This window comes from Panulirus ornatus, chromosome 13 (genome assembly GCF_036320965.1).
Source record: "Panulirus ornatus isolate Po-2019 chromosome 13, ASM3632096v1, whole genome shotgun sequence".
NCBI classification, from domain to species: Eukaryota; Metazoa; Arthropoda; class Malacostraca; order Decapoda; family Palinuridae; genus Panulirus; species Panulirus ornatus.
This window is the reverse complement of record NC_092236.1, coordinates 59,891,846-59,905,525: the sequence shown is the minus strand read 5'-3', so window position 1 is coordinate 59,905,525 and position 13,680 is coordinate 59,891,846. Positions and strand designations below refer to the sequence as shown.

The 13,680-nt window shown below is 46.2% G+C and overlaps 1 protein-coding gene across 1 annotated transcript in view; it reads right to left on the bottom strand.

The window, feature by feature from the left end:
* The window catches only part of LOC139752955 (uncharacterized), a 185,265-nt gene extending 172,173 nt beyond the window's left edge, over positions 1-13,092 (bottom strand). Inside the window, exon 1 of the mRNA XM_071669074.1 lies at positions 13,010-13,092. The gene's annotated coding sequence lies outside the window, so the exon portion shown is untranslated. The remainder of the gene's footprint in view (positions 1-13,009) is intronic.
* Positions 13,093-13,680: the final 588 nt, after the last annotated feature.

Genomic DNA, 13,680 nt, shown 5'->3' with positions numbered 1-13,680 from the left:
AGGGCGGAGGGGCGACGCTCACCGCTCTCGTGACGCGTCCAAAGGCCATGACGGAACCTTCACGGTCCCTCACCCAACCCATGCCCTGTGAGGTGGTTACCACGCCTCCCCAGGACCTCCAGACTGCTGACAGTGTTATCTTGCCGTCCGTCGATCTTTCTGGTACCGGACCATCCCCACAGATGACACTAAGGGCGTCTCTCTCTCATGAACTTAATTAAACCCCCACATCACCAGGTCCTCGGCTCCCGCCGTACGAGGCACCTCGCCTCTCAAGAGTTAATAATACGGCAGACGAGAGGTCCCTCACTCACCCTGGCTTTCATCTCTGACTCTCTCTTCCAAGGCTGCCGACACATAACCACAGCGGTCCACACATCCACGGTGGTCCACACACAACCACGTCTTCCCAGGTCGCTACCACGTGCACTCAGCTACAGACGCTCTCCTCTCATCCCCATCATCCTCGCGTGCACACACACACGGTCCCCAGCTTCCCTCCTGCAGGCTAACCCTGCCTCCACCAGGCCAGTTGGCAGAGGCCGCCCACCTTGACACTCTCCCTCCCTCCACCACAGCTGGTGATACGTAGGCTCAGGGCGAAGAAGGAGCAGGGGGCGTGGGCTCAGGGTGAGGGAGGACCAGGAGGCGTGGGCCCAGAGTGAAGGAAGACCAGGGGGCGTGGACTTAGGGAGAGGCAAGAGCAGGGGGCGAGGTCTCATGGTGAGAGAGGAGCATGGGGGCGTGGGCTCAGGGTGAGGGAGGAGCAGGGGAAGAGTAGAGGAACGGTGGGATGGTGAGGGAGAAGAGGAAGGAGAAAGACAACAAAACAGGAGGGGGTGGAAGAAGCGGTGAAGAAATGTAAACATCGAAAAATAAAAAGGAGAGAGGAGGGGACAGAGGAGGTGGTGGTGGAGGTGGAAAGTAAGGCACGAAAAGTAAGCTGGGACGAGGATGGTAAGCCAGGAGAGTCAGACAGAAAGAGGAGTAAGCCAGGGCAGTACATGAGCAAGTGTATGTATGGCAGGAGGTGGGAGGTAGCAGAGGAAGCCAGGATGAGAAGAGGCCAAGAAGAAGCGGATAGTTGGGCTAGGCCAGGCGTGGCCCGGGGTGGAGGAAGGGGGAGCTAAAGTAGGCTAAGAGGAAGGTGGAGGCGCTGAGTAAGTCTGGAGGAACGAGGTAAGAAGATAAAAGCTAAAAGAAAATGGATGTAAGGAAGGTGGAAGACGCCGTACGGGGGGCCACTCTGCCGGCAACGACCATAGAAAATGAGGGAAGCTCTTCTCGGCTAACTGACTTGGCACATTTCCCCATCCAATCAGCGTAGACTGCAACGGCTGGCTGTTGGTGAGGGAAGAGTGTGTCTGCCAGCCATACAAAGCCTCAGTAAATCAACCACGTCTTAGTAAATGCTGAGATGGATTACTGAGGCAGCTGCTACACCAGACCAACACGGGGAAATTAATGTTATTTCTTGCCTCTGTGTGTGTGTGTGTGTGTGTGTGTGTGTGTGTGTGTGTGTGTGTGTGTGTGTGTGTGTGTGTGTGACACCTCCAGCATCCCGGCCATACATGCAGGGAGGCGCGCCATGATTGGAACCATCCCGCCTGGCGCACGCACGGGTAATGTCGTTTGCCGCAGTCATTACTCTGCTGACGGAGAGTTAACTCAGCACATTGCTTAACTTCTTCCACGACGCACACTGTACGGCCTGGCGTACCCCAGGCCTCCAGCACGACGGACGTGCCACCCTCGACTACCGAGGCCAGACCACACAGCCGGGTCAGATGTCACGCCAGGACACCACGGAGTCGTACCACAGTGATCAAGGATCATACCGTCGCGCTCGAGCCTCGTATTGAAGGGTCGTACCGTAGTGTTCAAGCGCTGTACCGTGGTGTTCAAGCGCTGTACCGTGGTGTTCAAGCGCTGTACCGTAGTGTTCAAGCGTTGTACCGTAGTGTTCAAGCGCTGTACCGTGGTGTTCAAGCGTTGTACCATAGTGTTCAAGCGCTGTACCGTGGTGTTCAATCGGGTTACACCACCACACGAACGTCACTTTCCTGGTCCCTTTAAAAGCTTAGTGTTCACCACCGGCGACCATCCGCTGAGTCATCTGTTGTGGGGATGATAACTTCCAGCGTTATCATCTGTTAACATGTTGTGGGGATGATAACTTCCAACGTTATCATCTGTTAACATGTTGTGGGGATGATAACTTCCAACGTTATCATCTGTTAACATGTTGTGGGGATGATAACTTCCAACGTTATCATCTGTTAACATGTTGTGGGGATGATAACTTCCAACGTTATCATCTGTTAACATGTTGTGGGGATGATAACTTCCAACGTTATCATCTGTTAACATGTTGTGGGGATGATAACTTCCAACGTTATCATCTGTTAACATGTTGTGGGGATGATAACTTCCAACGTTATCATCTGTTAACATGTTGTGGGGATGATAACTTCCAACGTTATCATCTGTTAACATGTTGTGGGGATGATAACTTCCAACGTTATCATCTGTTAACATGTTGTGGGGATGATAACTTCCAACGTTATCATCTGTTAACATGTTGTGGGATGATAACTTCCAACGTTATCATCTGTTAACATGTTGTGGGGATGATAACTTCCAACGTTATCATCTGTTAACATGTTGTGGGGATGATAACTTCCAACGTTATCATCTGTTAACATGTTGTGGGGATGATAACTTCCAACGTTATCATCTGTTAACATGTTGTGGGATGATAACTTCCAACGTTATCATCTGTTAACATGTTGTGGGGATAATAACTTCCAACGTTATCATCTGTTAACATGTTGTGGGGATGATAACTTCCAACGTTATCATCTGTTAACATGTTGTGGGGATGATAACTTCCAACGTTATCATCTGTTAACATGTTGTGGGGATGATAACTTCCAACGTTATCATCTGTTAACATGTTGTGGGGATGATAACTTCCAACGTTATCATCTGTTAACATGTTGTGGGATGATAACTTCCAACGTTATCATCTGTTAACATGTTGTGGGGATGATAACTTCCAACGTTATCATCTGTTAACATGTTGTGGGGATGATAACTTCCAACGTTATCATCTGTTAACATGTTGTGGGGATGATAACTTCCAACGTTATCATCTGTTAACATGTTGTGGGGATGATAACTTCCAACGTTATCATCTGTTAACATGTTGTGGGGATGATAACTTCCAACGTTATCATCTGTTAACATGTTGTGGGGATGATAACTTCCAACGTTATCATCTGTTAACATGTTGTGGGGATGATAACTTCCAACGTTATCATCTGTTAACATGTTGTGGGGATGATAACTTCCAACGTTATCATCTGTTAACATGTTGTGGGGATGATAACTTCCAACGTTATCATCTGTTAACATGTTGTGGGGATGATAACTTCCAACGTTATCATCTGTTAACATGTTGTGGGGATGATAACTTCCAACGTTATCATCTGTTAACATGTTGTGGGGATGATAACTTCCAACGTTATCATCTGTTAACATGTTGTGGGGATGATAACTTCCAACGTTATCATCTGTTAACATGTTGTGGGGATGATAACTTCCAACGTTATCATCTGTTAACATGTTGTGGGGATGATAACTTCCAACGTTATCATCTGTTAACATGTTGTGGGGATGATAACTTCCAACGTTATCATCTGTTAACATGTTGTGGGATGATAACTTCCAACGTTATCATCTGTTAACATGTTGTGGGGATGATAACTTCCAACGTTATCATCTGTTAACATGTTGTGGGGATGATAACTTCCAGCGTTGTCATCTGTTAACAATACTTTATATCAAGTGTTTCCCCTGCCCCGCCTGTACATACATATGTAAGCCAGTCTTAACATGAGACTTACATCTTAACACCACCACCTCCGCTCACAACATGTCCAATATTCCAAAATGTATCCCCGGGTAAAGACGAACCTCCGAAGAGAAAAAAATTCTGGTTATAAGCAACTATACCACAAAGATATATGATCAACACATATAGCTTTGATTATCTTAGTTATCAACACAGGTGATTATCTTAGTTATCAACACAGGTGATTATCTTAGTTATCAACACAGGTGATTAATTTAGTTATCAACACAGGTGATTGTCTTAGTTATCAACACAGGTGATCATCTTAGTTATCAACACAGGTGATTATCTTAGTTATCAACACAGGTGATTAATTTAGTTATCAACACAGGTGATTATCTTAGTTATCAACACAGGTGATCATCTTAGTTATCAACACAGGTGATTGTCTTAGTTATCAACACAGGTGATTGTCTTAGTTATCAACACAGGTGATTGTCTTAGTTATCAACACAGGTGATCATCTTAGTTATCAACACAGGTGATTATCTTAGTTATCAACACAGGTGATTATCTTACGTATCACCACAGGTGATTGATTATCTTAGTTATCTTACAGCGATACTCAATCATTATCTTAAAATCCAACTCAGTAATGAATGATTACTAGCTGGGTGAAATCTGTAGTACCACGAACATGTGGACGATGGCTGAGGGTCCAGGGACGTGTGGACGATAGCTGAAGGTCCAGGGACGTGTGGACGATGGCTGAGGGTTCAGGAATGTGTGGACAATAGCTGGAGGTCCAAGAATGTGAGGACAATGGCTGGAGGTCCAGGGACGTGCGGACGATGGCTGGAGGTCCAAGAACGTGAGGACAATGGCTGGAGGTCCAGGGACGTGTGGACGATGGCTGGAGGGAGGAGGAGGAGCCGACACTAGGCTGGTTGTGTCGAGAGACGAGTTGTAGGACCAAGTGGACATTACCGGCCGTACCTGACCTCGACGCTGCGCTGCCGGCTCCCCCACACTGCCCACGGCCGAGCTACTCTCCATCCCAGACATACACACACAACTAACCTTCTGGACGTATTAACTACCGCAAAGGATACACTAACGAAAAGGAGGACCCATTACCTGCCGGGCTTCGTGCTATACGTTCCATGACTCATCCAATCAGCTACAATCATCCCTAAACTCAGCACTCCAGGTGATCAGTACTGAGCACAAAAACACCAGCCTGACTGTGTCGCGGCTTGAGACAACATAAGAAACTGGTCAAGCCGCCATGACGCCCACACACGTGTAAACAAACGAAGAGCACATTTATTACGTCTCTCTCTCTCTCTCTCTCTCTCTCTCTCTCTCTCTCTCTCTCTCTCTCTCTCTCTCTCTCTCTCTCTCTCTCTCTCTCTCTCTATCTCATCCACTCTCCCTAATTACCCATCAACTCCATCCTCTCCTCATTTTCTTCTCTTCCATTTTCTTCCTTCTCATCTCCCAGCCCGGTCCTCCAACGCCCAACTCGCCTCCTCCCCTTTCTCTTCCCGCTCTCCTCTCCCCGGCCCGCCTCCCCCTTGTCCACTAAAGGGTGAAGGGCTTTAATCCATATCCCCAGCACCTCACCCAAAGGCCGCCCTTTGAAACCATATGATAAAAACAGAACCTCAGTTTTGGTAACGTGTATGGTGAGACGTCCGGGCCTGGGGTCTGGCTTGGTGAGGTACGGGACTGGGGTCTGGCTTGGTGAGGTACGGGTCTGGGGTCTGGCTTGGTGAGGTACGGGTCTGGGGTCTGGCCAGGCAGCCTCCGGCACTATGATAGTGCCAGTGAGGTCCTCGCTCTATGGCTGAAATGTTAAATCAGGACGGACCGCCCTGGGACCCAGGGATGGGGCGACCAACCCACACTACAACAGGAGCAGCGAGCCCTACAATAGCAGTATGAGGCCTCGTCCACCGCACTCACTATACAAGTTAGTAACCAACACTGAACACCGACACGAGGGAACACAATGACGACCCGCCCACCCGCCATTCATCAGCTTCCCTCAATGGTCAAAGGCGGACCAGTTAGGTCCAATTTAACTGACGGTCCAGCGGAAAATATGGCCCAACAATTGTTATTATTCTAGCCGTCTGACTCCTGCCTGCCCGCCTCTCATACAGTTATGTTCCCCAGGAACATGTAAAGCGTAGCTACAACCAGTGTGCTGATTGGATATGATATTTCAACATGTTGGTCAGAAAGTAAATTCACCAAACACATGATAAGATATCGCCTTACATTTCCTTAATAAACAGATATCGTTGATAAGAAATCTTATCTATAAATATTGGAAACGGTTGGCTTTGGTGGTGGGCCTTCCAATACTCACGTTTGTTTCACCCAATATTCCAAGCTTCTTTCTGATATCTGGAATATATTATTACCCTCACCAGTTCCTCATCAATGTGTGTGTGTGTGTGTGTGTGTGTGTGTGTGTGTGTGTGTGTGTGATATTTCCAATTCAACTATATATTCATCATTATCAGTTCATAATCACGTGTATTGTAAAGCCATTCCACGTAATGATCATAGGGTTACGACCTGACTTAACCTTCACTAGTAAGTACCACTGACCACATGAACCAACTAACTTACACACACACACACACACACACACACACACACACACACACACACACACACCTGTACAATCTGCGGCCCAGCTACCTGGGGAAACACTCATTAAATTAATTAACTAATTACAGTCGCCTGCCCGTCCCACCTGCATGCTGTCAGGAATAGTGGAACAGTAATGAACCATTTCCTGCCTTACCACTGCCATATATGTTGGTCTTTTAACACATCTTGCCACTGCTGGAGCTCCTCTGCCTCCATCTTGCCACTGCTGGAGCTCCTCTGCCTCCATCTTGCCACTGCTGGAGCTGCTCTGCCTCCATCTTGCCACTGCTGGAGCTCCTCTGCCTCCATCTTGCCACTGCTGGAGCTCCTCTGCCTCCATCTTGCCACTGCTGGAGCTCCTCTGCCTCCATCTTGCCACTGCTGGAGCTCCTCTGCCTCCATCTTGCCACTGCTGGAGCTCCTCTGTCTCCATCTTGCCACTGCTGGAGCTCCTCTGTCTCCATCTTGCCACTGCTGGAGCTCCTCTGCCTCCATCGTGCCAGTGTTGGAGCTTCTCTACCTCCATCTTGCCAGTTTTGGAGCTCCTCTGTCTCCATCGTGCCACTGTTGGAGCTCCTCTGCTTTCATGAGGTACTTCACTATCCTTGGCCTCATCTGCAGTCTGACCGTCTGTTCTTAGTCTTGTTGTCTGTTTTCTTTGGGGGGGAAGCGGAGGGGGGAAGTGTTACTTGTCACAACTGGATCTAGAGATCTCTTGTTTTCGACATTCCTTCCGTTTATACCGCGTGTTTCTGCTGCCTCATCTGTTGTTACCACATGTTCCTGCTGCTTCATCTGTTGTTACCACGTGTTCCTGCTGCTTCATCTGTTGTTACCACGTGTTCCTGCTGCTTCATCTGTTGTTACCACGTGTTCCTGCTGCCTCATCTGTTGTTACCACATGTTCCTGCTGCCTCATCTGTTGTTACCACATGTTCCTGCTGCCTCATCTGTTGTTACCACATGTTCCTGCTGCCTCATCTGTTGTTACCACATGTTCCTGCTGCCTCATCTGTTGTTACCACGTGTTCCTGCTGCCTCATCTGTTGTTACCACATGTTCCTGCTGCCTCATCTGTTGTTACCACATGTTCCTGCTGCCTCATCTGTTGTTACCACGTGTTCCTGCTGCCTCATCTGTTGTTACCACATGTTCCTGCTGCCTCATCTGTTGTTACCACATGTTCCTGCTGCCTCATCTGTTGTTACCACATGTTCCTGCTGCCTCATCTGTTGTTACCACATGTTCCTGCTGCCTCATCTGTTGTTCCTCATTCCTTCATCTTGCTGAATACATCTCGTCATATTGTCATCCTTAACTAACCTGTGCCTCCTCATCAACTCCAGCCTCCGCATCTCAACCAATACAGTATATTAAAACTACACCTAATGATGATTATTAATGATGAAAATAACAATAATAATGATAATAATAATAATATAATAATAATAATAATAATAATAATAATAATAATAATAATGATAATAATAATAATAATAATAATAATAATGATAATAATAATAATAGTGATAATGATAATGTATACATCTTTGTAAAATGTTTGCGACAATAAAATATTGGTTTACCGGAGTGGAGTCCCAGCCGGCCAGACACAGCCACACATGACGACGACCTCCCGTGCATGACACGGAGGAGGTTGGTGCACGAGGGAGGGTCTCGTGTGGCCCGTCTCCCTAGCGGCGTCAGTCGTGGCAGACCCCACCCGGCCAGCAGTGGGCCAGGAATTATACGCCTAATTCAAAATCTATTTCTAAGCCGATCCACTGACACACGCAAGACGAGGGAAGGTAAGGACAGCTCTCTCTCTCTCTCTCTCTCTCTCTCTCTCTCTCTCTCTCTCTCTCTCTCTCTCTCTCTCTCTCTCTCTACTGCCGTGTTGACAGCCAGTCACCGACACACTTGGTATGCCAGAGGCGTGCCTGGCAAGAGTGACGCATGACAGATACGCATGACGCTCTATGTCAAGCGAGTGAGGACCGTGATACGTGCGTAAATGTGTGGTTTCCCTGCGCCTCACTGCTGGCCACAGTGCTGGCCACACTGCGTCAGTCACTGTGGCCAACACGGACTGGCTGAAGCAACTGAACGTAATGGACAGGAACGTCACGTTCCTCGGGGGTTCCCTCCTCCTACCCCTGCTTTGTCTTAATGTCCCTCCATCTTTACCTTGGTCTGCCGCAAGGTTCCCTCCACTCCATCACTCCACATCTATCTTGGTCTGGCCACTAGACCATCCCTCCATGCCATCCTACCGGGCTCTCGTGTCGCCAGGTGAGCAAGTCCCACTTCTCTCGCCAACAACCTGCCTCACCTTCTCCAGGTCTTTCATAACGACTAAGTCGCGTTGCCTCCATCTACCTCGGCTCTCTCTCTCTCTCTCTCTCTCTCTCTCTCTCTCTCTCTCTCTCTCTCTCTCTCTCTCTCTCTCTCTCCTCGCCTCAGCCATACATCATTTCATTCTTCTCGTCACTGTCCAGGACTGTGCTTCACGTTCGCACAGCGTCACTGTATGACCAATATAATCCCTAACTTTCTATAGTCGAGACTGGTGTCTGTAGATGGATCTAGTCTTGATGTACTGCAGTACAACCTTCCTACATCATACATTACCTTCTCCCTCGGAGAGGTGCTCGCCAGTGATATAAACTTCTGTTTTCCCCAGACTCGGCAGTCTGTGACACATTCCTCAGGTCCTCCGCCTCCACTCGACATGTATTGAGAATTTATGCTGTTTTCCACGGCCACTGTCACACCCGCTTGTGTAATGCCGTCATTCTATATTACTCTCACTCCAGTCATCTACGTCTTCACCACACACCATAATATACCGTGAACCGTGTATCATTCCCTCCTTACGATGGCTCAACACCAGTACCCACACCATGTGCCACACAGGACGTGGATGACACGCAACCCGCCTGCATGACGCATGTGGTAACACCACACCACATCCCGCTCTCTCATCCTGTTGTCAAGTTTCAAGGATCATGCATGACATATAAACCTGTTTACATCCACATCCAATCATGTAAATTTGTTCAATGCAAGTCCATAACTCGGCCCTCGACACTGAGTAAAACTATTTATGTATATATATATATATATATATATATATATATATATATATATATATATATATATATATTATCCCTGGGGATAGGGGAGAAAGAACACTTCCCACGTATTCCCTGCGTGTAGTAGAAGGCGACGAAAAGGGGAGGGAGCGGGAGACTGAAAATCCTACCCTCTCGTTTTGATTTTCCAAAAGAAGAAACAAAGATGGGGGCCAAGTGAGGATATTCCCTCTGAGGCTCAATCCTGTGTTCTTAACGCTACCTCGCTAACGCGGGAAATAGCGAATATGTATGAGAAAAAAAAAAAAAAAAAAAAAAAAATATATATATATATATATATATATATATATATATATATATATATATATATATATATATATATACATATATATATATATATATATATATATATATATATATATATATATATATATATATATATATATATATATACATCACAACATCACACCGAAGCATCGCCGGCCAGCGTCTACCAATACAGACAATTGGTAGATGCCAGACGGCGGTGCTCCGGTGTGATGTTGTGATTTAAAATAACTTTGTTAAGTACTGGGCCACACCTAATGATGTGGACTGTCTCCATGAAACATGTCGTGCCACATGTAGAGATGAATTACATGTCAAATAAAATCATATGAACCACTGAAGAGCAATTTTACTTTTATAACTTTCATCATGGACAAGTGTGATCATATCTATCTATCTATCTGAGCACGACAGTGCGACCTTGGAACAACAGGGCACTTGCCGTAAGTAGAACGGTCTGGCCTTCCAGCAAGGGTCGTACCGTCGCACACTGAGGTCACACAGGGGGGAGGGGGTCCTTGTCTTGCTACCTCCACCCCTCCCAGTACACAACAGTAGTACAGAGCACAGTACAACTCGGCAGGGGGATCACGGACCACACGAACAACCAACACAAACATAAGAACGCCCCACACATGGACGTCACGCCGCACGAACACCCAAAACGAACGTCACAGACCATATGAAGGCCAAACACGGACCAGGCGAGCAACCAGCTCGAGCATCATGGACCACACGGACGCAGCACTCCCCCCCCCCCTCTCCCCTCCCCTCCTCGACGTTAGCGCCTGACGTGAATGGATCGTATGAGATAAAACCTGAAGCACCACGAGACATTAACGAGGGGAACCCGGCCATAATGGCTTCACCAGAGCACACTGTGCAACACCTGAGGCTTCACCACAACCCTGCCGTGTTAAGGCCACAACACCTGAGGCTTCACCACAACCCTGCCATGGTAAGGCCACAACACCTAAGGCTTCACCACAACCCTGCCGTGTTAAGGCCATAACACCTGAGGCTTCAACATTAAGTGTCTAGGCCAAAACAAGTTTGCACTAAGAGCGGCATTTGGTCAGGATAATGAAGGCGGAGGAAGGCCTAGCATAGTGAAGGCAGTGCTCAGCAATACAAGAAGTAGTCGTATATTGACTCAATGTTTCCCTTCACTGTGGTATCTACGTGGCTGTACAGCAACCCCTGCAGCGATGGTCTGACCAACCAAGCGGCTGGCGCGCCACAATACACAAGAGACAATCTTTAATGTTTCTGGATGAATCAGCGGTGTGAAACCTGTCAAGCAATCCTGTGGGGCTTGACAGTGATATACCACACTTGTATCGTCGACTTGTTCTAACTCACTTGTCCAATGATTCTATATCACCTGCATCTTACATCTGCTTTCGACCGTACTTCTGATTTTTCATGATCATTTCTTTTCAAAACTTTCGAAGGTTTAATAAATGTAATAGTTACTGCTCACACGACAGAACTATTGACTATTGTTTGTAATAATGTAAAATTGCATCTCATATTAGACTACATAATGAGAATGAAAATTACAGATATCATCATTATTCTATGTGAGCACACTGCCGTGTCTGAAGTGCTGTTACAAGTAGACTAATTATAAAGGATCTCTTACGCAAGTTACTGAGCTATCATCCATCAATAGCAGGTCACTTTCTAAGCTTGTAACGTTACTTATGCGTTCATTATCAGTAACTTAATAACTTGGCGTTGAAAAACAAAATGCATAAACTACTTTGAATTCCTTTACAAATAAATAGGAGTGTACTATTACCTGTTCATTACTGAAGAAAATGATCATCAGGAATGTTATCATTTAATTTTTTCAAATAATGCAGATTACTTTGAAACAGTTAAGTGACAATATCTGTAAAGAAACCATCAACTCTCATATCGATCACAAAACTTTGAGAAAGACACAAACTTGACAAACTTGATTATCTCCTTCGTTGAATGGAAATATGGTTATGCAACATCTAACAGAAATCGTTAAACCCCATTTATGTTAGATTATATATACATATATAATATATATATTTTTTTTTTTTTTTATACCTCGTCGCTGTCTCCCGCGTTTGCGAGGTAGCGCAAGGAAACAGACGAAAGAAATGGCCCAACCCCCCCCATACACATGTACATACACACGTCCACACACGCAAATATACATACCTACACAGCTTTCCATGGTTTACCCCGGACGCTTCACATGCCTTGATTCAATCCACTGACAGCACGTCAACCCCTGTATACCACATCGCTCCAATTCACTCTATTCCTTGCCCTCCTTTCACCCTCCTGCATGTTCAGGCCCCGATCACACAAAATCCTATATATATATATATATATATATATATATATATATATATATATATATATATATATATATATATATATATATATATAAAGAAAAATTCCATAAATCTGGCATTCATTCCAATCCATTAGGAAGACAATACATCTACCAAAGTTTACCTTACAGATCTACACGGCTTCATAATCCCCCACCCATGCAACCCTCTTGGTAAACCTCAGCAAAAATCATCCAATGCGCGTCAATGTCTTGCTAACCGCGCGCTGATCTGCCTCCCGCCCAGCCCAGTCGTCTCAGTTTAAAGTTGAATTAACGGTCGGTCAAGTTCAGAGGTTATGCTGCTGTTGGCATCAGTCGACGCCATTTCTTATGTATGTTACCCCCTGATGTCCCTCTTGGTAAAACTGTCAGATATCAACAGTTTGATTGAAAAAAAGAGTTTCTTTAGATGCCTAAGAATACGTAATCATTTGCAATCGCTTTGTCTTCATTGATTATTTATTTAATGATTATTTTATGACTCATTTTATTTATAGAGTAATTTTCGATCGTTTCCGCAAGCCACTTTCATGCAATACTCTCAAAATGTTTGAGCGGTGGGGCTGGGGTGACCTGAGGGACAAGGAGAGCATCACTACCAATCACCATCGTTCAGGAGCCGTCAGGAGGGGAAGGCTAAGAGAGCCAGTGGCTACGGCCTGGTGTTCCCCTGCAGCACCTTACCTGGGTGGAGAAGTAACGGACGGAGTTCTGGGACCTGTTGATCTTGTGTGGCGGAGGAGGCGCTGGAGTCGCGTCCTCCCTCGCTCACCGTTCACACGCTACTGACCAACCTCCCTCGCCACCACCCTCACCCCTACGACCCCCTCTTCCCACCCCGACATACACACCCTTTCTGTCTCTTGTTCTCTCTCCCTTCATCATCATCTATCTCCTTCATTCTCTGTCTCTCTCCTCCTCCTATTATGCGGCTATTCTAGGTCTGTATGTTATCTGAATCTCTCATATTTCCCTCATTCTACCAAGTCAAAATCTCATATACCTAACAAAAGGCGATCCCATCGTGACTTCTTTTTACAATATTAACGGAGAAATGGAGGGTGAGATTACTGACACCTTTACATCATCATATCTGCCTCATCTGTCTGCCTCTCCCTACCTCTGCCTCCAGTATACCTCACCGGAGTCATGAACAAAGATTCCCCCAAGTCACTGGCTGGACACAGCTCAGTATCACCACAAAGAAAATAACAAAAGCTTCTTACAACATGACAGCAAAACCTGGACAATAATCCAGAAATCCTGGACCAAAACAGATGGAATGTGACGAGAGCAAACGCAAAAGATTACTGAGCGAATCTTAACAATTGCTGACGAAAAATAACACCAGTGTT